General features: G+C 48.4%; 1 protein-coding gene across 10 annotated transcripts in view; it reads left to right on the forward strand.

The window, feature by feature from the left end:
* Window positions 1–2,591: 2,591 nt before the first annotated feature.
* GDPD5 (glycerophosphodiester phosphodiesterase domain containing 5) overlaps window positions 2,592–23,434 on the forward strand; it is a 168,086-nt gene continuing 147,243 nt past the window's right edge. For 3 of the 10 annotated variants that reach the window (XM_027848305.1, XM_027848311.1, XM_027848316.1), the window contains exons 1-3: window positions 2,593–3,072; window positions 14,329–14,408; window positions 15,095–15,268. The gene's annotated coding sequence lies outside the window, so the exon portion shown is untranslated. Of the gene's footprint in view, window positions 3,073–14,328; window positions 14,413–15,094; window positions 15,269–23,434 lie in introns of all 10 variants that reach the window. The other 7 variants (XM_027848307.1, XM_027848312.1, XM_027848309.1 and 4 more) reach the window with 5 other exon arrangements.

Consider the following 23,434-nt stretch of genomic DNA (forward strand, 5'->3'; position numbering starts at 1 on the left):
GGGGCCAACTCATTACAATGGAACTACTTTAGTTTCAGTCTAGCTACAATCATAAACTCTCAGAGAGCAGGAACCAGGTTTTAAATATCTGTCCCCTTTGTAATTGAAGATCACAAAATTTAGAGCTGGAAGTGACTTTACAGAGATTGTATACTCCAACACCCCCATTTTATGGATCAGGAAACCAAGGCGCAGTTTTGCAGAATGATTTTCTCAAGGTCATGCAGACAGTGCTTTACAAACATCTCATTTGAGCCTCAGGACAACCAGGTGAGATAGGTGCTATTATCATCCCTATTTACAGATGAGGAAATGTGACTTGTCCAGGGTCACACAGCTAGTTAAGTGTCTGAGGCTGGATGTGAATTCAGGTCTTCATGACTCCAGGCTCAGAGCTCTACACACTTCAACACCTACCTGCCTCTAAGAGATAGAATTTGAACCCAGATCTGTTATCACTAAATACCCAAATTCTTTTCATTGTACCAGGAAACCCAGTCCCCGGTTCAGCAGGCAGGTGCTTAAGGAATATGGGTGGATTGCCCTCTAACCCAGGGCTGGTCTTAGCCTTCTCCCCTGTCCATTCTTCTGGGAGTGAGTTCATTTCCAAAGGTGGGAGGACAGATGGGGGAGAGCTGTAATGGGGTGTTTGTTAAAAAGCATACACACTGTGGAATTTCCTTTCCTATAGCAGCACCGAGTTATTAAACAGCAATGAAATCCTGAGGAACAGAGTTGGGAGAGGGGAAGGATCTAACAGAGATCCGTTTTCTATTTTTAAAAAGCTTTTTTTCTTCCACTTCTTTAAATCCGAACATTTCCAAGGCACTGAAGCAACCAATCCGGGAAGCAAAACTAGAGAGGGAGGAGAAGGGCCCAAGGGTGACCCCGGAGTCCATTCTCCCTCCCTCCGCTTGGGGCCTCTCCCTTCCTCCACCACCCCCATCCGACCCGACCATCCATCTCTCCGGGGTTCCTACAGCTCTCCTTCCCAGCCCTACATCACTCTCTCCCTGGAACCCATCGACCCTCCCTAGAATTTGCAGGCAGAATAAGAACCCATGAGTCCCCAGGACGTTACACAACATCCCACCCCCCTTCCCCTAACTTATTTACAAAGCAATTTGAAATGCAAAATGGGGCTGAAGCCCAGAGGGCCTCAGCAAAAGCACTTTTTGCCCTAAGGTTAACCTAACCACGCCCTTCTCTTCCCAAAGCCCTTCCCCAAATCCGTCGTCCCCTCCCCCAAACACTTCCTCACACTTTACCACGCTCCTTTCCCCCCCTTTCCCTTCTCCCCAGCTCCTGGCTACCTCCAGACGTTTTCTCTCAGCTCCTACCCACTCCCCAGCACCTTGCCTACTCTCTAGCCTTTTTCTCTTACGATCCCCCCCCATCTTTTAAAACCTCCCTCTCCCCACCATCAGCCCCTACCTCTTCTCCCCAGTCCACCCCCACAGCCTTTTTTTCGTTGTCCTCTTTCCCCGAAGCCCTTCCCTCTCTTTCCCACTCTCTCCTCGAGAACCCCTTCCCCTCTTCGCTCACACAAACCCCTTCCCCTAACCCACCAGCCCCTCCCTCTTCTCCCCTATTCGTTGCCTCCTCCTCCCTCAGCCCCTTCTCCTCCAACCCCCTTTTTCTTCTTTGCTTGGCTCACCCCCTCCCCCAAGTTCTCCGACTATTGATTCCTCTGCCTCCCCACTTGATCCCTTAACCGATTTCTTTGGGGGGGCGGTTCCCCCAACCCCAACTTCGCCCCCCCTCAGGGAACGTGATTGTGCTAGCTCCACCCCATTTCTATTCAGCGCTCTCCTATTGGCTCCTCTTCCCTAGTCGCGTGCGGGGGGGGGGCGGGAGAAGGTTGGGGGAGGGGGGTCGGCAGGTTAGGCGATCCGTCCCCTCCCCCCACTTCGCCGCGGCTCCGCCCTCCCCGCGCAGACTCCTCCCGCCTCCGGGCGGGGTCCTCCCGGCTCCTTTCATTCCCGGCCCGGACGGCGCTCCTAAGGCTCGGTTTCTGACCTCTGCGGAGCTGGCTCGGAGTGGCTGGCTGACCGCGTTAGCGCAGAGCTGAGAGAGCCCGGGAGGAGGAGGAGGAGGAGGAGAAGGAAGAAGAGGAGGACTGCCGGGTTGCTCGGGACCCAGGCTAGCCAAGCCAAAGCTTGCGCTCCATTTTGCAGCGGGCGCCTGGCCCGAGTTCCCCGCTGGGGCATCGGCTGCAGAGTCCTGCTCCCGGCCCCGCGCCAGCCGGGGCTACAAGCCCGGACACCACCCGCGCCTCTGTCTGGAGCCGGAGCCGGAGCGCACCGCCTGCCTGCTCCCCCATCCCTGGGTCCTGGATCCCGGTGCGGCTCGCCAGCCCCGTGCCCGGGACGTCGCCGTGCGCCCCTGCCCTAAGGCTGCTCTTCTACCCTAGGCATCCAAGCCACAACTCTGCCTGAGCTCCGATACGCGCCCACTGCCCTCACCCCGTGTACCGGAGCCCGGGTGCTGCCAGCCTCTGCCCACGTGCGAGCGATCCAGGAAGCTGTGCGATCCCGGGCGCAGCTTGCGCCTCCAGTCGGGTACCGGGCGGCCCCCTGGAAGCAGTCGCCTGGGTCAGAACTTGGCCAGACCCCTCCGCACCCTCGGTCCCGGACCGCCGCCCGGGTCTGAACTTGTTCTGACCCCGGCCGCCTCCTTGTCCTAGGCGAATCAGAACCCGTTCGCCGCTACCACTGCTTGGCCCCCTTGATTTGGCATTTCGGCTAGCTGGAAGCCGGGACCCCACCCGCTGCCCTGTCCCAGGGCACCATACTCTCCCATAGCCCGCGTCCTTGGTCCGGCTCCCCGAGGGCACATTGGTTGCAGCGGGCTTTGCTCCCGGTCCTCGCCTTCTGGAAGTCTACGCTGTATGTGCCGGGGAGGCTGCAGGCGGGCCGGGCCCTCGCCCTCGGGAGAAGAGAAAAGCAGAGGCCGACTGGGCTTGTAATTTCCGAGGTGCCTTGGGCTTGGGCTAGGTAAGCCCTCCGCACCGAACACTGCACGGAACCCTACAGAAGCGTGGGAGAAAGCAGGAAACACCCCAGGAAGAAGGTGAGTGTCAGATTTGGGGTCTGCGAGCCGGGACTTTAGGGCCAGGATAATGGGGACTGGGCACATCCCACCGCCACCTCTTTTCAGGTCAGGAGTACCCAAATGTAGGAAAATATGAGAATTTACTTTGTCACACCCTGGGCCTCGGTTGGATTAGATGGTCTCCAGGGTCCCTTCCTGCGCTAAATCCGTATGATGCCCAATGCCACTCTGCACATCTCAGCTCTTCTCAGTGAGAACTAAGGGAAGAGACCGAGGGGAGCAGAGGAAGGGAGATAGGGGTTGGGGAGAAAAGCAAGGGAGAAGGAAACGTGGAGAGACAGTGACCAGGAGGGAGAAATGACAGAAAGAGCTGAGGACATTGTGAGGGGATATAGAGAAAGGGAAGGAAAGACAGAGAGGTGAGAGGGAACAAGTTTATGGAAGAGACAGGGCATATGAGAGCCATTATGTGGTTTTAAGGCTTACGAAGTGCTTTTATGTCCATAAGCTCTCATTTGTTCCTCACGGTGACTGAAGGAGATAGACTTGTAATATCAGCCCTACTGAGGCTCAGAGGGGTTGTGATTGGCCACAATTAGTAGAGGCCAGTTGGAGACTATATGAAACCTAGATTTTCTGACTTCAAATCCAGAGTATTTATACTATGTATAAATAGCATTTGTACTATGCTACACTGCCTTGTAGAAGAAGATGAGGACATCAAGGGGAGAAGGAGAGGGCTAGATGGGGTTGGTGGTAGAATGTAAGTTCCTTGAAGGCAAGGAAGGACATTTGTATCTCCAGCATTCAGCAAGATTGGTGGTACATTATAGGTGCTTAATAAATACTAATTGTTTGCCCGTAAAGGAAGTAGGTCAGTGAAAATAAGGGTGGGAGAGACCAGAGCAAAGGGGGAGAGGCTATGCATAGACAGGGTGATGTCAAAGCCCAGTCAGGTAGCAAAGGGTAAAGATTGTGTGCAAATATCTCTTTCCTTCTCTCTTGATACCCACTAGATACCTGTTCAGTTTAAAAACCCATTTTCTAGGTGTAGCTGGAGATACTTACCTCAGCCCTTCAGGGATCCGAGATTCTATCAGTTGGCTTTGCCATCATCCTTGTGCTTTGGGTCACAGGCTCTCTCCCTCTCCCCACCCCCCTTCTCTCCCTTTCTTTCCGTCTTTCATTCTTCATAAGAAGTAGGCTGCCTTCCCTAGTAACTGTGGCTAATCCTTTGTTGTTGGGCCTCTCTGTGCATAGCTAGACTGATCCTCTGAGGACACACCCAGGCCATCACTGGGCACTTACTTGACCAGCTGGAGTAGGACCTGCTGAGACTTAAGTATCAGAGGAGAACTTCAGCAGATATACCTGGTGATTTGAAGATGATCAAAGAACTAATGGCCTGAATTTGGGAAGATTAATCTAGTGGGATGGATGGGTAGGGGAGACAAAATCCTTAAAAAATAATTGCATTGCAAAACAGAATGTGAGTTACATGGTGCTCTGTGAGGTTTGCTGAATTGGAGTGGAGCCCAGTGACCCCTCCATGGACCTGGCATTCTAGGTCTTTTACAGTCTGACTCTCGACTATCTTTTGAGAGACTTTTCATTCTGTTCCCCTTCCTGTGTGCCATTCTAGGTGGCGTGGCCCTGATTTCAAATCCTGCCTCAGATAACTTCATGGCTTTGTGACCCTGAGTAAGTCAATTAACCCAGTTTTCAGTTATGCAAAATGAGGATAATAATAGCGTCTATCTCTAAGGTTGGTGTGAGGATCAAATGAGATCCATATGTGAAGTGTTTAGCAAGCTTCAAAGTTCTATGTAGATACAAACTATTATTATTAAACTGTACTTCAAATCATTCCCCAAATAGGTAAGATGTGCACACTTTTCATCTCTCTGCCCTGCCTTTTTTTGTCTGAGCACTCAAATGTATTTCTCATCTTTGTTCCCTTCAAAGCCCAGTTCCGATGCCCCCTTAATCCCTTCCTGGAGGCCTTACTTTATTTGTACACCTGCCCTCAGGATCGTTCTTACGTCACCCCCATCCTGTAGTCAATCAATAAGCATTTATTAAATACCTGCTTAGTGCCAGGCATTGTACTAAGTGCTTGGGGCTAAAAGAGAGGCAAAAAAGTGCCTGCCTTATAGGAGTTCATATTCTGATAGGGTTGAGATAATATCCAAACAATTATTCCCCCCCCCTTTAAAAAAAAACAAACAACAACAACTGGGGTTCAGATCCTACTTCTGAAACTTAGTATCTGTGTAACCTTGTTAAGCCTTAACTTCATCTGGGCCTTGATTTCCTTATTAGTATATGGCACTTACCTTTCAGGATTGTGAAGATGGAATGAAATTATGTTTACAAAGGGCTTTCAAAGCACTATATCATTGCCAGCTATTATTATTATGAGTTAATTCATTGGATCATTAGACTTAGAGCTGCAAGGGACCTTGAGTCTATTGAGTCTTCCCTCATTTTTACAGATGAGGAAACAGAGACAGAGAGTGGGTGACTTGCCCAGAGTCACACTGATAAGGAAGTACTAGCTGGATTTGAATCCAGATCTTTCTGACTTCAAGCGCAGTGCTTTATCTCCCTTGTACTTATTGAGTACAAGTCTGACAACCCAATTTTCTGCAGGAACCTGGACAGGGCAGGCAGGGTGTTAATGCTAGACCCTGTAGGGGGTAGGGATTTGACCAGCTTGTTTTGTGTTAATCTTTGTTCTTAGATTCCAACAGGAAAACTGAGTAATAACTTAGCCCAAGAGAGGAGGGGCCTAGATTGGATTTGCTCTGAGCTCCTTTCCAGCTCTAAATTGATGACCCTGCAGGTTTAAATCCCAGTTCTAGGACTGAAGAGCTAGGTAATAACTGGGTGAGCTCTTCAGTTGTCTGAATCTGTAAGGTGGCGACAATGATCACTTGCAGTAGGGTCCTTGTGGATAAAGGGACCAGCTTTGAAGTCAGGAAGCCTCAGTTTCTCAAGACCTGTCCTTCAGCAGAAACTCCTTGTATGACCATTGAGCAAATCACTTAACTTCTCATTTCCTCTAGCCACTGTCTTTCTCCTTGGGTCCCTATGCCTAGGAGATCACAAGTCCAGACTGAACAAATCATACGTGCCTTACTAGAAAGCCCTCATGAGGAAAGGGCTTTCTAAATCTAGCCAGTGCTGTAGTGATGGAAGTTGTTATTAGAAAGGTAGGCAATTATTATGCCTCTCTTGTCATGGTTGATCACTCCTGAAGCCAGCATATGTTAATTGCCTGTTGTGTGCTAGGTGGTGGTGGTGGCAGCGGCGGTGGCAGTGGCGTTAGTACAGAGACAAAAAAAAATCAAAACCAACCCTGCCCTCAAGGAGTTTACATTCTCACTGGGAAGTAAGGTTGAGGTCATTTTGGGAGGGATTAGAAAAGGCATCCTGTGGAAGCAGGGCTTGCTTGAGCAGAGCCTTGAAATTAGCTAGGAATTCTCAGAATAAGACATACATTTCTGGACATGGACACTGTGGGAATTTGTTTTGCTTGATTATGCATATTAGTTACAAGAGTTTTTTTCCTTTGCTTAATTTTTTAAAATTTCAAATGGGGGGGTACAAAAGGAGAAAATAAATGTCCATTGATTGGGGGGGAAATAATTAAATTGAAAAAAAGAATCCTAGAGATTCTTTGAGGTGGTAGCACATTCCAGCTTAGGCAAATGGAGATTGGAACTAAGTGTCATGTGTGAGAGACAGTTGGCCGGACTATGGAGTTTCTGCAGGATGTAATAAGCCTGGAAAAGGAGGTCCTCCACCATCTTACTCTGACATTTTGTTTTGGTATTGAGGTCACCCCAGGTTCTAGAAGGCTGCATTGGGGCAAACAAGCTGCAAAGGCTCCAAGTCCTGGCTTCGCATCAGAGATCCACTGCTAGGGGCAGCTAGGTGGCACAGTGGATAAAGCACCAGCCCCGAAGTCAGGAGGACCTGAGTTCAAATCCAGCCTCAGACCAAACACTTGACACTTACTAGCTGTGTGACCCTGGGCAAGTCACTTAACCCCAATTGCAAAAAAAAAAAAAGAGAGAGAGAGAGAGAGAGATCTACTGCTTAGGAACCAACCCAGGGTAGCTTTGGGGGTGATGGACAGTTCAGTCACAGCAATACTGGAAGGCTTCCAGGTCTCAAGAAAGCTTGGGAAGTGTGTTAGTGAAGGGAGTAGTACCTGCCGATGTTGTCCAATGGCATCATGGCTCCTTGAAGCATTAGTTATGTTATCATAGAATTGCAGGCTGGATAAGGCCAATCCCTTATGAAAACAAAGGCGTCTGTAGACACGTAGACTTTTTGAACTCCCAGGGCTCTTGGAGATCATGAAGACCAACCCTATCATTTTTTCGGGAGGGAATTGCCTTAGGAAATATGGCCAAGTTGTTGGAACTAGGACCAAGCCCCCTGACTTCTAGTCCAAGGCACCTTCCCTGGTGTGAGGGGCTCTCCTTAAGTAAGGCTTTTCCCCAGTGCCTAATTAACCCACACTAGTTTATAAGGTGCCTTTTTTGTTTTTCTTTTTACAACTTGGCTCCAATCTGTCTTTCCAACCTCACTGGACATTATCCATCCCCACCCAACTCTGTAATCCAGCCACACTGGCCTTCTCTCTATTCCTCACTCACAACACACTCCATCTCTGGTCTCCATTTCCCGTCCCTTGAGCCTTTGCTCTGACTGTACCCTGTGCCTGGAATGCACTCCTTCCTTACCTCCTCAAATAGTCTAGGCACCCTAGTCCATTTTGGAGCCTTTCCTAATCCCTGCTAAATACCCAGTGTCATCCCTCCCAAACCACCTTGAGTTTAACTATTGTCTAGATGTTTGTGGTGATTTGCTTTATATTTCTGCTGAATATAGTTTCATATGTACTGGTCTCTTGCATTGAAATGTCAACTCCTTTCCAGTAGGGATTGTTTCGTTCTTTGTACCTGTGTCCCCAGGCACCTTGCCCAGTACCCAGCATATAGCAACCCTTAATAAATGCTTGTTGGTTGATTGATTGAGCCTGCTTCCTCCACAGCTGTAGCACTGAGGAAAGAGCAGAATCCTGGGATTCTGCAGAGTGCTTGAATTCTGGTCCCAGGTCTGTTATTAACATACAGTGCGAGCTTGGGCCAGTCTGTCTGTGGTCTGACCCTCAGTTTTCTCATAAGTGATGGGAGGCCTTTAAACTGGTGATTTCTAAAGCCTCTTCTTAGCATGAACATTTTTTTTTTTTATTCTTACCTCACATTCTATTCCAATCCTTCTTAACTGTAGCCTCGCACTGCAACAGAGCTGGCTTCTTCCCTGTTCACCAGCTTATTTTAGTTTAGTTTGTCAGGATTTGAGGTCATCTTGTGGCCAGATTTGAACTCAAGTTTTCCTGACCCCAGATCCAGTTCTCTGTCAACTAGAGAACACTTAGCTGCCTATATAAAGCAAGAGAGGAGGGATGGTGTCAGAGATTCAGAACGTGCAGCCTCTAAGCCACATGTGGACTTCTAGGTCCTTGGAAACTGCGGGCTAAGAGGTGGGAAGAAGCTTGGATTAACACAATAAAGCACAGACTTGGACCCAAACTCCCCTGCTCCCATTCCAATACTCTTTCTACCATGTTACATCTTCTCCTTTTGAAGGAAGAGGGGGTTTCCTTCCCTTTCTTTCTAAATGTGAGAGGATATTGTAGAAGTCTCCAAATAGCAAGCTCAGAGAAGGGTTTTTGCTTTGGGGGGCATGTATGTGTGTGCTCCTGGTTGGTTAGGGATAGGGGAAGGATGTGTGCAGGGGGAAGCTGTTCATGGGGTCTGGCTTGGAGTCCTTGATGTCACCCGTCCTCTATCCCATATTGAGCTCCCCTGAATCACCACAGACAAGTTCAGGGAAATTTTCCAAACCAGCCTGTTGGGAGGGAGTGGTGCTCAGGGGCCTGGGGGAAGGGGCCTGTGGCTCTGTTTGATCTCATTGGTTGTCTGTCATCTCTCCAGGAAAAGGAAACTTTTCTTGGTTTTGACAGGTGCCAGAGAGGGAGGCCCCAGCTGCTGTCTGGTTCCCCCTGGACTCTCAGTCTGACCTCACTCCCTGGGCCCTTTCTCTACAGAGGTGTGTCCTGAATAATTTATCGATCCCTTAGGATATGCTGGAGGCTCAGGAAATTGTTACATGGTCAGATAAGAGTTTCCTCCATCCCCTGGAGAGCAGGGAGGTTTGAAAGGTACTGAGCCAGCATTTATGAAGTGCCTTGTCCCAAAGCCACAGAGGCCTGGGTCCTAGCACTGGCCCTGCCACTGGTTCACTGGGTGGCCTTGGGCAGTGCTATGCACAGGCATGTATTAAGCACCTCATGCATACACAGCTGTATGTTAGATACTAGGAGAAATCCAGTTTTTAGGTGAGGCATACATAGGTCCTGCCCTCATGAAGCTTTATCTGGTAGAGAAGCTCTTCACCTGGGTTCAGTGAATAGATTTCAGGGATCCAGGAACTTGGATTGGAAAAAAAAATTACATCTTTATTTCACTATCTCACTGAAAATTATTCTTCTGTTATGAATGTAGGCTACAAACATTCTGAGAAGGATCCTAACAAATTGATAGTTCAACTTCACCAGTCAAACAAAGGAGTCCAAGGATAAGGACCCCTGGACCAGGAGGCTAACACACAAACCCAAATGCCCATAATACTTGGTAGGGACATTAGAGAGGTGCCAGCAAAGAGTGGTGTAAAATTTAAAGGGGAAAAGAATTACTGGGGCCAGGGGGAGGGATCAGGGAGAAAATGCCATCTCTTCTAGGAAGTCTATAAAGAGAGGACGTGATTCCTGGTAGAAGGAATGAAGTGATCACAGAGAAAATGCCACCTTTTCTAGGAAGTCTGTAAAGAGTGAGAGGGATGATTCCAAGTATCAGGAGTGAGGTAAGCAAAGGGAGTAAGCCAGCAGAACCAGGGTCTATCTGGGGCTTGGCCCGGCTGTCCTGTGAGAGGCAGAGGAAATTGGGTGAGATAAGGCTAGAAAGGCCTTCAGATTGTGAAGAGCCTTGAATGGCAGGAATTTGGAATTTATTTAGCAGGCAAAGGGGACCCACTGAAGGGTTCTGAGCAGCGATCATATGCAATAATGTATTTAATGTGAAATTATGTAAGTAATGTGAAAAGTGCTTTGTAGATTGTCAGGGCTGAAAGAGACAATGTTATGATATAAAATAGTGAAGATTAGTAGTCTATGTATTTTAAGGAGTTATCCTGTTTCTGACAACAGCTGTGTGACCTTGGACGCGTCTCTGAACTGGTTTTCTCCTCTGTAACACAGATAATGCTTACACTCTACCTACCTCACAGGGTTCTTGCAAACAAAGTGCCGTAGAAATATTAGTAGTTTGTTTTTATAATAGGAGAGAAACAGGATCCATCTTCCCTTCCTGTGGGAAGCTCACAGTCTTATGGAGGAGAAAAGGTAATCAGTGCCTGCAGGAAGAAAGGACAGACTCATTTGATGGGTGGTTGGATGTACCCTGCTTCTGGGAGAGTTCAGCAGGGAGAGGCTTGTGACACCTGAGGCAGTCAGGGAGGGCTTCCTGGAGGAAGTGATGGAGGTGGGGTGTGGTGGGGTAGGCTGAGTATAAAGAGAATGTTATGAAGGAAGCCTTTGAAGCAGGAGTGAGCCTTAGAATTTGAGAATTTGGAGACTGCCATTAAGAGGCAGCGGCATGGCTCAGTGGAGAGAGTGTTGGGTCAAGAGTAAGGAAGACCCAAGTTCAAATGTGGCCTGGGCAAGTCATTTAACCTCTGTTTGCCTTTATCCACTAGAGAAGGAAATGGCAACCACTCCAAAATCTTTGCTAAGAAAACCCCATTGACAGTGTGGTGCATGGGGTCATGAAGAGTTAGACATGTGTGAACAGCTGAACAGCATTCTGGCTGGAACCTTGGAGGTGCGTTACAGAGGAGTGAGAAATCCAATCCAGAAACACAATAAGGGCCTCTGCTCGGTGGATAGAGAGATGGCTGCAGTCAGGTCCTGCTTTAGGGAGAGTCACCTCAGTGCCCCACACATTCACACCGAAACTTCCAGGATAGTTCTTGATCTACTCTGGAACCTCTTTACTGGGAGGGAGTTCCTTCCACCAATGGAATGGGGGCATTGTGCTTCCTGCTGGGGATGCAGAAACAAAACAAAGGCTGATTATTGGTGCCTGCCTTCAGGGAGCTTCCATCCTACCAGAGGAGGTTCTCCAATGGGTTAATCCAAAGTTATTCCAAGAAAGAGAATGCACAGACATTTGGAGATGACTCAGATGTGTTACTGAGTTTTGGCCAGCTTGGTTTACTGTTTTGTTTGGGGCCATATCCCTCAGGAAAACCATCCATTAAGAAGGGGAGAGGTTGATTTATGTGTTGTTGGTAGGGAAACCCCAAATTATGGCTCCTAAGGCATTTAAGCAAGAAGGTTTTCAAAGGTTCCTTCCATCTCTGATATTCTTTCTGAACATTTCATGTTTTTCTCTGGGCTTCTCTGTTTCTAATGTTATGTGTTCTAAGGTCCCTCCCAGCTCTGACATTCTGTGCTCTAAGGTCCCTCCTGGCACTGACATTCTGTGTTCTAAGGCCCCTCCCAGCTCTGACATTCTGTATTCTAAGGCCACTCCCAGCTCTGACATTCTGTGTTCTAAGGTCCCTCTTAGCTCTGACATTCTACGACTTCTGATACTTGTGTGCAGCAGACCACAGGGAACTATAGCAGGTTCTTGAGCAGAGTGAGGCAGTGCGGATCATGTTAGGAGGATGGGACTGTTTTCCCTGCTTGACCACCCAATGTCTGGGGAAGGGATGTCTGCTCATCAAAATGAGCTGGCTGCTTTTGCCTGAGGCTCCTTTCTCCTTGCTAATTAGCAGCTGTGCTAAATGGAGAGCCCTGTGATTTGGAGCCGGATGAAGGCAGTCTGCTGGCTGGCAGGAGGGTGGGATGGGAGGGGTTCCAGACTTAGTCAACTGCCGGTGTCGGACTCCAGGAGTTTACAGCACAAAAGCATCCTGCTGTCCTCCAAAGGGCTCGCTCAGGCACGGTGCGGCCTCTGCCCTCCCTGGGGCCCAGCAGTGCATCATCCAGCACATTCAGGGCCCTGCAGGGTCACAGCTCCTTCAGGAAGTGACTGTATATGGGTAACCAGCCTGGGCAATGGAGAGTGCTTGGGAGACCCCGGGGGAGACAGAAGTTCTCATGGGTGTGGGTATTCCCTCCACAGGGGCAGCTCAGGCCCCCTTGATGACTTCTCGTGCTGTTTGATTTTTGGCCCTGTCCTTCCATAAACCCTGCCCAGAGGATCTTCTGCACCCTGGAGGCCTTCCTCCTGGCCTTTTGTTTGTTGTTGTTATTGAGTCGTTTTTCAGTCATGTCCAACTCTTCATGACCCCATTTGAGGTTCTCTTGGCAAAGATATTGGAATGGGTTTCCATTTCCTTCTCTAGCTCACTTTTACAGATGAGGAAACTGAGGCAAACAGGGTTAAGTTACTTGCCCAGGGTCACACAGCTAACAGGTGTCTGAGGCTAGATTTGAACTCAGGAAGACATCTTCCTGGCTCCAGGCCCCTCACTCTATCCACTTTGTCACCCAGCTACCCCAGTCTTTCGGTATTTGGGGAATAATGGTGCAGCACCCTGTGGACTGGTCATGTGTTATTCCTCACCCTTATTGCATGACTAGCCCCCAACATTTGTTGTTCCTGGTGTCCTTGACGACTTTTATGCCACATCTTGCATAATGTATTATTGCATCCTATTGGCATATGCACCATGAGTCTTTCTGTTACCCTTTGGGACGCCAGCAGTTTTGACTCTTCTTTGATTATGGTGTTTGATAAGTCACAATCATACAACATGAGGTGTGAGGTATATTGATGTCAAGGCATTTCAGTGGCAGAAAACAGCTTAGGGGAGGGAGGGGACCTTTAAAAGCACAATTTAATCCCGCTGTACCTGTCCATTTTTCATTCTGGACCCAGATTATTGTTTATCTATGGTGCCTGTGCAAAAGGTGCTGCTGGTGGGGCAGCTAGGTGGTGCAGTGAATAGAGCACCGGCCCTGAAGTCAGGAGGACCTGAGTTCAAATCCAGCCTCAGACCAATCACTTGACACTAGCTGTGTGACCCTGGGCAAGTCACTTAACCCCAATTGTCTCACCACAAAAAAAAAAAGTAAGGGCTCTCCTTGAGGGCAGGTACTGTGGTTTCTGTCTCAGGTGTCCAGAAAGAGCCTAGCCCCAGAGAATGAGAGAAATGTGTATTGAGTGAATGAATGAATAAAGGAGCTTCTGGAAAATCCCATTGTTTACAGGGGATCTAGAAGAGATGTTAAAATAAGAAAATGGTACGTGCCCTCAAGGAGTTCACAGTCTAGTAGGGGGTGGGTGGACATAAGACATATACACAAATGTAATATATGTTAGAATGTAGAGAAGGTCAGATGTGAGAGAGGAAATTCCCAGCTTGGGGGAAAAATCAGGAAAGGAAGCATTGTAGAGAGTACATTGAATGAAAAGTGTCTGAGAGGGAATAAAAGATCAAAGAAGGAAAGTGCTGTCCCACCTCAGATCCTTCCTGTGTAAGTTCTAGGTCTTCATTTCTCATATCTAAAAGTGGAGGGGGAGGTTGAACTCTCTGGCCTCCAAAAGTACCTTCTGTTGGAAATCTGTGATCCTATGAGGTCACTTTTAGCTTTGGGGGATTAGGAGGTGGTGGTGGGAGAAATCAGGAAAGTCTTTATTGGGGGAGGAGGAGGCAGGCGGTGGTGGCACTTGAGCTAAGCCTTTAAGGATGAGCTGGCTGGCTGTCACTGGCAAAGATGAATAAGAGAGGCATTCCTGGCTTGAGGAGCCTTGTGATCAAAGGAGCAGAGTCTAGAGTTCAGCAGACATTGAAAAGTCTGTTTTGAGTGGTTGGGGGGGGTATTTGGTTGGGGTGGGGGGCAGTGGGGAATAGTATGAGGTAGGTAGAAATCGGGAGGCTTGGTTCTGAGTGCCTTCTTCTCTGACATTCTGTATTCCAAGGTCCTTTCCGGTCCTGGTGTTTCAGAATTCTAACTGGTACCATGCTAAGTGTTAGATAGTGGGTCAGAATCTAAAGGCTATGGCTAGTTAGAGGAGGGAGAGATCTCTCCTCTCTCCCAGGCTCTGGCCTGGGGTGGTCTGGGAAGACTTCCTGGAAGAGGTGGAGCAGAGTCTGATCAATAGAAATTTGATGTCCATCCAGGTTCTCTGAAATACACCCCTGCTTGGAAGTAATGCTGGAGAATTGCCTCTGAGGGCTGAGCTGGAGCTGTCTGAACGAGGGTTGGTGAGATGTTCATGTGACCTGACTGGGGGAGAGGAGAGGGGAGGGAAAGAGGTGTTTTTCTTCTCCCTCTTGGCACTTTTCAGTTCTTATCAGAGTGAATGACCCAGTCAGGATGAACCCAGGCCTGGCTCCAGCCAACAAGAAGGTTCTATCGGGCCTTAAAGGGAAAGGGGGCCCTGTCTCTCCGCCCCCCCACCCATTACATAGCCTCTTCACCCCCAGAGGAAATCCAGTCTGAGCCTCTTATGGAAGAGGAGGTCCTCTATTAAAAAAAAAAAAAAAAGTCCTGTGTTTGTGAAACCAGGCAGGGTGGAGACATGGGAAGAGGCCTGAGCTGGAGGTTGGAAAGGGGCAGAGGTGGTGGGAGGGGAGGGAACAGAAGGGTAAGAATGGAGGCAGAGGGTCTGATGGGGCTGTGTCGGGGTTCTTGGCCTTAAAGCCTCTGGTTCTGAGTGAGAGATAGATGTTAGAGATAGATATTATGAGAAAGACATTCACCTAGAAGGTGTGGGTTCAAGTCACCGACTTGCCCTGTGACCTTGGACAGGTAATTTCCCTTATTTGAAGCCTCTGGTTTCCTCATCTACAAAATGAGGGGGTTGGATTTGGTCCCCCTTTCCTCTAACTTTTGCCCCCATTTTAGAGCTTGGTAAGAAACAGACTGAATCACTTGCCTCCACAGTCATGTAACAAGCTAGAGGCAGAGAGAAGATTCTGGGCTGAGGATCACTCCAGGTGCTTCAGGGGGTCTAGACTCTGACCCCGAGCTTTCAGCCTTATTGGTGGGAAGTTATGACAACAGTAACCTGTACCCATCCAGCAGAGCACTATCCTCAGAACAGCTCTTAGAGATTGTGTAAGTAGTGTTTATCTTCATTTTACAGAAGAGGAAATTTGAGGTTCTCAATTAAATGATTTGTAGCAAGAGTCTGGGGTAGGATTTGAACTCAGGTCTCCTGACTCCCAAGCCAGGATTCTTTCTCCTATACATCACAAGAAAAGAGTGTGGTAGAGTGGAAAGGGCATTGGGTTTGGACTCAGACCTAATTTCAAATCCTAGTTATTCTGGGTGTGAACTCAGGCAAGTCATTTCACTTCTTCAGCCTTAATATCCTCCTCTGTATAGCTATCCCTGGGCCTCAGTTTCCTCATTTACATCATAAGAGGGTAATGCCTTAATTGACTAAAGAATGCATATTCTTGGATAAGTCCCCTCCAAGCTCTCGTGCCTAGACTGAGTTTTGTGATGGCAGGACTAGGTCTTTTTCCCCCTGTCCTCCTATGGTCCTGTGCAGAGTGCACACCTCAGAGAGTGTGCCTTGAAAGAATGAGTGACCAAAGGCAGCAGTGGGTATTGGATAGACCCTTGTTCTTGGAGTCCAGATCTTTGAGTTCCTAGCTGTGAACCTTACTTCAAAATGGGAGTGATAATCCTAGCAGTGCAGGAACACCCTCCCCCCCTCAAGAGTATTGTGAAGAAGTACTCTGTAGACCTTAAATTACTATTGAAATAAGAGTTGTTTTTGTTAGACAGTCTTGAAAACCAAACTTCTTTTAGCCTAAACAGACTTAAAATTATCATTGGCAGCCAGACTCAGGACTCTTAGGACCACCCCACCCCCCCCCCATTGGAATATAAAATAAACAGCTGGTTACCTCAACTTTCAGTCTCACTCTGAAGAGAAAATGAAAAATAGGCCCCATTTTTATGGTACCTCGTAGTTCCCAAAGTACTTTTTCCACTGAGACCTTGCAAGATAAAGATTAGCTAGTAAAGACCCAGTATTATTGTCCTTGTTGTACAGAAGGAAAAACTGAGGTTTGGGAAGAAACCATTAAATCCTAGATATAGAACTGGAATGGAATTCTGAGGTCGTCTGGTCTAATACCCTTCATTGACAGCTGAGGAAACTGAGGCTGGAGGAGATTAAGTGATTTGCCCAAGGTCACACAGGTAGGTGGGAGTTGGATGTAGGTCCTCTTGACTTTCTGTTTCCCCAAATTGCTTTCCTAAGGTCATCTAGCTTGTGGGAGGTAGAGTCAGAGTTTGAAATCAGGCCTTCTACTTTCTGGTCCAGTTTTTATTTTTGCTCTAAGATAGAGCTGTTCTTGCTCTGTTCCCAGTCCCAGTCATTGAGGTCCTGCTGCCATTGTGACTGTGACCCTGACTTGGCCTTGTTACCCACTGCCTCTTGTCCTCTGGGACTCAAGAGATAGGGAAGAGACCTGCCTTGGCCAGCTGCTTATGAGCAGGGGTCATGCCGCTTCCATTCAGCCTGCTGCTGGCGTGCCCTCACCCTCTTCTGAGACCTGCCCTATAAGGGTTGGTTGAAGGAACTGGGGCTGTTGAACCCAGTAAAGAGAAGACTTCATTCGTACATGTTCAGTGTCAGACTTGTTCTTCCTGACCCCAGAGGCCAGAACTAGGAACAGTGGGTGAGAGCTGCAGAAAAGCAGGTTTCATTTAGAGAGAAGGAAGGATTTCCTAAAAGTTAGAGCTGGCCAGAAGTGGGATGAGCTCAGGAAGAGGGGAGTTCCCCATCTTTTGGGGAGTTGAAGTAGAAGCTGGATGACACTTCATTGTAAGTGGGTTACCTGCTTAGGTATGGCTTGGACTAGACCAGAGATGGGGAACCTGCTGCCTCGAGGCCACATGTAGCCCTCTAGGTCCTCAAGTGTGGCCTTTTGACTGAATCTTGAAGTTTGGATTCAGTCATAGGTCCACACTTGAGGACCTAGAGGGCCACATGTGGCCTTGGGGCTGAAGGTTTCCCCATCCCTGGACTACATCCATCCACCTGTTGATTAACATTTCTTAAGGGCCTACTATGTGCCAGCCACTGTGCTAAGTGCTGAATGACTACTAGGTGATATCCAAGGACCCAGCTGTCTCACTCTGTGACACTGTGCCCCTCAGGACTGTGGCCTGCTGGCTGCTGATAGAACCTTGGAGGATCATTGGCCTCTGGACCCCAGCCATCCACAAGGTACCCAGAATACAGGACTTGGGGAGAGGGGTGATGGTCAAAGTGCCTAGATAGGAGTCCAATATATGATCTTGACCAAGTCAATTTTCCATGGTTTCTGTAACATGAGAGAGTTGGAAGACATGCTTCTCCCCCACCCCTCACTCCTCTTTCTGCTCTGACATTCTCTGTTTCTCTCCAGCATTCTTTGAAATGTGCTCTGTGCTGATGGCTCTGCCCGGTCTGGGTTGCCTGAGTCCCAACTGAGAGTTTTTGCAGTCAGTCCTTGATGGGTAGGGGGTGGGAAGGAGAACAGGTGCACTAAAGGGGAAGTGAACTGATGGAGTATGATGGGAACGGTAGGGGGCAATGAACTTCCCAATCAGTTGGTCCTTTTTAGTGGTTCCTTGGTATGGAGTTCGGCATTTGTTTATCAGTTGGTTAGGGGTGGGGGATCCCCTCTGCACCCTGGATTAGCAGCCTGCCTGAGAGGATGCAGCCATTCATTCACTGATACTTTGATCTGCTAGAATGGTTTGTTCTGTGGAGCAGCACACAACTCCTCATTTGAGTTTGCTGAGGCCTCGGAGCAAGAGCCCGAGTCTTGGGAGGCCCCTCCCCTTTGGCTAGGGACAGCTGTGTGCTAGTAAATGTTTCACAACTCATTTAAAAAAAAAAGTGCTGCAGGAGACAATTTTAAGTTGAATTTGCATTAATAACATTTTCTCCATCGCTTTAAGTCTAGGCAATCAACAACAACAACAAAAAAACAAATCAAGCCCTGGTTTGTAGTGTATCCAGTTATGTAGGATGCCAATTTCCAACGTGTAAATGTTCCGTATGGAAAATTTAACAAGGGGCAGGGTACAAGCTGGCTCTGGTCACATCCGAGCCGTGAAGGACTTTCGTTTCTGCTACTCTCAGTTGGTCTTCACTGTAACTTTCAGATTCCAGAGACTTAAACATGGAATGTCAGAGCTGGAAGGGACACTGGAAATCATCTAGTCCAACATCCTTATAAAATGGGAAGAGACTGGGTAGTCCAACGCATCAATAAACATTTTTATAAAACAAAAACGAGACAGAGAGAGAATGAATTCCTGTCCAGAAGGAATTTCCATTCTGTCAGAGGAGACATATATATATTTTGAGGGGGATGGGGAGGCCACAGAGAGGAAGCGATTCCGTCCGAGGTCACAGAACAGGAATGACTGAGGTGAGGGAGCAGCCAGCACAGGACGGGGGCAGTGGGTCGGGAAGGTTCTTCCCTGCTGACGGGGCCCAGTGCGACAACACTAGACAGAGTCGGGCACCCTGGTTAGACTCTGAGAACCGTCGGGATGTCAGCATCCCACAAACAATGTACACGTTGTTGAATGAATTTTGACACTGAGGCTGGTTCTTTTTAAAAACAAAAACAACCCACTCTTGTGTATTTTACTTTATTCTTTTATCTGGGTGACTATTTGTGTGACCGGGGGAGTTTGAGCTCCTTGTCACTCCCTCTGGGCTTGGGAAGGATCTGGTCAGGGCTGACCAGGGGCTGTTCAGTTAATACTTGTTGTTTGGAATTGGAGCCGTGGCCGGGGACTGGCTGACCCGGTGACCTTGGGCAGGTCACTTCTGAGACTCTTTCTACAAGATGAAGGGGCTGGGCTAGATCCCTTCCAATTCTGAACATCCTACGAGTTCAGGAAGGCCATGAGGCTGGCACAGGAGGAGGCTTGCCTCCTTTCTTCCCAGACAGTGAGATTATGGCTAAGGAAAGAAAGGCCTTAGATGTCATGAGGTAGGAGGTTGCGTCACTGGTATCCCCTCTTTATCCTCCCCACCTCTGCATGGAGAGGGCATGATAATAATAATATGGATACTAACATTTATATAGTGCTTACGAGGTACCAAGTACTTTATAATTATTATCTCCTTTTATCCTTAGTTCAACCCTGGGAGGTAAGTGCTATTATTATCATCCCCATCTCACAGATAAGGAAACTTGAGGCAAACAGAGGTTAAATGACTTGACCAGGGTTATACAGTTAAGTGTTTGATGTTGGATTTGAACTCGGGTCTTCCTAACTCCAGCTCTGGTGCTCTATCCACTGAGAGAAGGAAGGAAAGAGGAAGGGAAGGAGGAAGGAAGGAAGGAAAATTTTTAAGTGCTTACTATGTGAGGGACACATTGAGCCTCCAGTCCATGTGCAAGGGCCTAAAGGTTGCCCTGACTTAGGGAACAGGAGTCATTTACTTTGGCTGGAGTGGATGGTATGTACAGTGTGGAAGGTGTGATGTTTCTGGTCTTAGGAGATTGCCAGGTCCTGGAATTCTAGCCTAGGAATGGACGTAGGAACATAAAACGTCAGAGCTAAAAGGAGAAATCTAGGTGCATGGATTGGGATGGAAGGGACCTTAGGGAGGCTTAGGCCAATCCACTCATTTCAGAGGAGGAAATGGAGGGCCACAATGGGGAAGTGAATCTGCCTAAGGATACACCATGAGGTAGTGACTTCTTAGGTAGTAAAGATAATCTCTCTCATTTCTATAGTTCTCTTCACTACAACTTGGTGAAGTAGGAAATACATATTCTCTTAGGCCCATTTTACAGACGAAGAAATTGAGGTTTAGGTGAAATGACTTATCAGAGGTCACACGATCTAAACTCTGAAGGGGGATAAGATCAAGCTCATTACTTGATAAGCTTAATTAGTTCAGCAATCATTAAGGGTCTGCAAAGCTAGGCATAGGAACTAAGTTCTGACAAGGGAGGGAGAGTGATGTAAAGCTGAGCTCTTGGTATTACTGAGTTCCTGCTGTTCCTTCCTGGACTGGAGCCTGTGCCCACCAGGCCCTTTCAGCTCAGCTGGGCTCCTGGGCTGTGGCCAGCCCCATACCTCTCCCGTGGCTGCCCTCTCTCCCCTGTGAATGGGCATCCCTCCTTGGAGCCCGATGCCCATGACTTTGTCTTAGAGTTCCTGATCTTGTCCTTCTCTTCCTTTCCGTAATAACACTGGTCACTATTTATGAAATGCCCCAAGCTGCCCAAGAGGAGATCCAGAGATTAGAGATTAGCCCCTGCCCTCTGGAGTGCCCAGCTCATAGGATGGCTGCATGCATAGAAAACTAGACTATGCACTGGGGCCTAAGGGCTTTATAGAGGGGGCAGGGAACCAGCATTTAAATACTTTATCAATCATCTCGCAAGGGTAAACAAAGTGTTAGAGGAGAAGTGGATAAAGGCAGTGATTTGGGGGAAGCTTCTGTAAAATGGGTCTACTTTTCTTTGGATGTGTGACAATCAATCTCTGGGGTTTTCTGAGGGACATCCCTGGGCCCCGAGTAAAAATTGATAGAGAAAGGACTTAGAACTAGAATAATCTTTTGTGAAACTGCTTCTGTGTGATAGCTTGGAGGCTTATAAAGGGCTTAGACTCAGAGCTGGAGGAGAACTTTCAAGTCATCTAGGCCAAGCCTCTCTTATTTGGCTGTGGAGGAAACTGAAGCCCACAAGTGTTAAGTGACCTGCTCAAAGTTGCATGGATCATAAATATCCAAGGCAAGATTTGAACCCAGGTTCTTTGACCCCATAGTCTTTCCACTGTACCGTCACTGCTGTCATCCCGTTGGGTCCTCCTCACCTGCGGTGTGTGAGGTAGGCAGTGTGGTCACTGGTATCCCCATTTTACAGATGAGGAAATAGAGGCCCAGCCTAATGAAGTCACAAAGGGTCATCCATGGAATAACTTAGTGGTAGGGTCATACACTGAATAAGTGATGGGTCCAGGACTCAACCTAGGTGTCCTGGCCACGGTTCTATGTTCTTTCTCCTATATCATCCTGCCTTTTTGGTCTTTTCTGATCCCCTTGATGCCTCCCCTACTGGCCTGCCTCATTGCCTGAAATTCTACCATTAAAGAAAATGTCTGGGGTGGAGACCTGGTCCCATTTAACATACTCATCCTCCCATGCAAAGCAGAGCACAGAGGGAGAATCTTTAGTGGCACACGGCCCTACGCAAAGCCACGTAGGTATAGGCCTTACAGCTTGGGGAAATTGGTGGTCAAGCCCAACCCCCTCATTTTAAAGGGGGTGGGAGGAGGTACTGAGACTCAGAAGGGAAGTGGTTTGCCCAGGAGCAAGGCAGGGACCTCAAACCCAAACCTCTTGATTCCTGACCTAGTACAGTCTTTTTCCTGTGTTATTGATTTGAGTTAACCATTCTTTCCAGTTTAGCAAGTAATTACTAATGCTGACTGTAGTCCTGGCTGAATGCTCTGGGGTTTGAGGGAGAGACAGATAAGACCGAGTTCCTGCCTACAGGGAGCTCGCAGTATAGGGTGTGAGGGCATAAGATACACACAGAGATAGGCGTCATGTGAAATACAAGCTAAGCATACCAGAGAGGTGCCACTGAAATGCTCTTGCCTGGGGGAGGGGTGGTTAGAAGAGGGAGGGCTTTCTGGAGGAGGTGGCACCTAAGCTGGGCCTCTGTAGAGGCAGAAGGAGAGGGCAGTCCAGGCAGGGCACAGAAGTGAATGTGGGAATGGTGAATCCAGTTTGGTGAGAGGAGAGGAGACAGGGAGGGAAGTATTGAGGATTAAAAGTTTCAAATGCCAGGTTGAAGAGTGATGAGAGAACACAGAGTGTGAGAACTAGAAAGGGCCTTAAAACACAGAATGGTGGAGCTGGAAGGGGCCTTTCTCTCCATGGAGAATGTCAGTTGACAGGCATTGGCTAAGCTGTACTGTTTGCTAGGGATAGGGATAATGGATAGACTTGTGATTTCATTAGTACAGTGGAAACTTCCAGGCTAGGAAGTTCCCCCTCCCAAGTAGTTGGCCCTTTCTCTGAAACTTTTTTTTTGCAAGGCGGTGGGATGAAGTGACTTGGTCAGGGTCACATAGCTAGTGTCAAGTGTCTGAGGTCACATTTGCACTCAGGTCCTCCTGACTCCAGGGCCAGTGCTCTATCCACTGTGCCATCTAGCTGCCCCACCCTTCTCTGCAACTCTTAAGTCTAGAACACTGAAGTCTGAAGTGAGTTAACCAGGGTCACATAGCAAATGTGTCAGTGGCTTCTTGGCGTCAAGGCTAGCTCTTTATCCACTATTCCATGCTTCCCCTATAGGCACAGGCAAAAAAAAAATTAAAACTCAAAGCTTGGGGACTGGGGAAAGTGGTTTAGAATGAAAAATTTCAGAGCTGGAAGGGCCCTTTAGAAATCTTGGCCAATCACCTTATTTTACAGATGGGAAAACAGATTGAGATTTAGCTTACCCAGGGTCCTGGTAAGCCGTGGGAGGCCACTGGAGGATTCTGAGCTGAGAAAAGTCACCAGAAAGGTTTAATTGGGCCGATTTGACCAGGTAGCTGTGAGATGGCTCAGAGAGAGGGAGAAGTGGAGGTTTTGGGTACTCTTTACTGAGGGTACTTGGCATGGCCAGAGGACACTGGACATCTCCAGGAGAGGAAGGACACATACACACACACACACACACAGAGAAACTTTCCGGGGATGCTATTGGCCACCCAGCTCCCTGGTTTAGGGAAAGTAGAGGAAAGACCAGGAGATACATAGGAACTCCCTGAAAGTTTCACTTAAAGTATGTTTCTTCCCCCCTCCCACTATTCCACCGATCCACCTACCCCACTTGTTTCCATGGCAACTCCTTAAGCTCCCTTGTCACAGCTGGTTTATCTTCAAGGTCCAAAGGACGGTGGTTATCAGAGTGTTGATGTCAGGGGAGCAAATGTCCAGGGATGGGGAGTTGGGGGGAGGGGAAGAGAGAACTTTTGCTTTGAGCTTTGAAGGAGGCTCCAGGGGCAGCCCAGGACCGGCCCTTTACAGGCCCCTCGGTACTTGCTGATACCACTGGTACCCTGAGCAGGGAAGGGGGGGATGCCCCATGTCTCGTACCCAGGGGAGTAGGTGGGGACGTGGGCATCACTGTGGTGTCCGCACAACAGAGCAGTGGGAAGCAAATGGAGATGGGCCCCCCAAGGGCCAGGCATCTGTGAGAATAGAGGGGCCTTCTCACCTAGGATGAGGAGCTCATTGTATGT

Source organism: Vombatus ursinus, unplaced genomic scaffold, assembly GCF_900497805.2.
Source record: "Vombatus ursinus unplaced genomic scaffold, bare-nosed wombat genome assembly UNPS02005659.1, whole genome shotgun sequence".
Lineage (NCBI taxonomy): Eukaryota > Metazoa > Chordata > Mammalia > Diprotodontia > Vombatidae > Vombatus > Vombatus ursinus.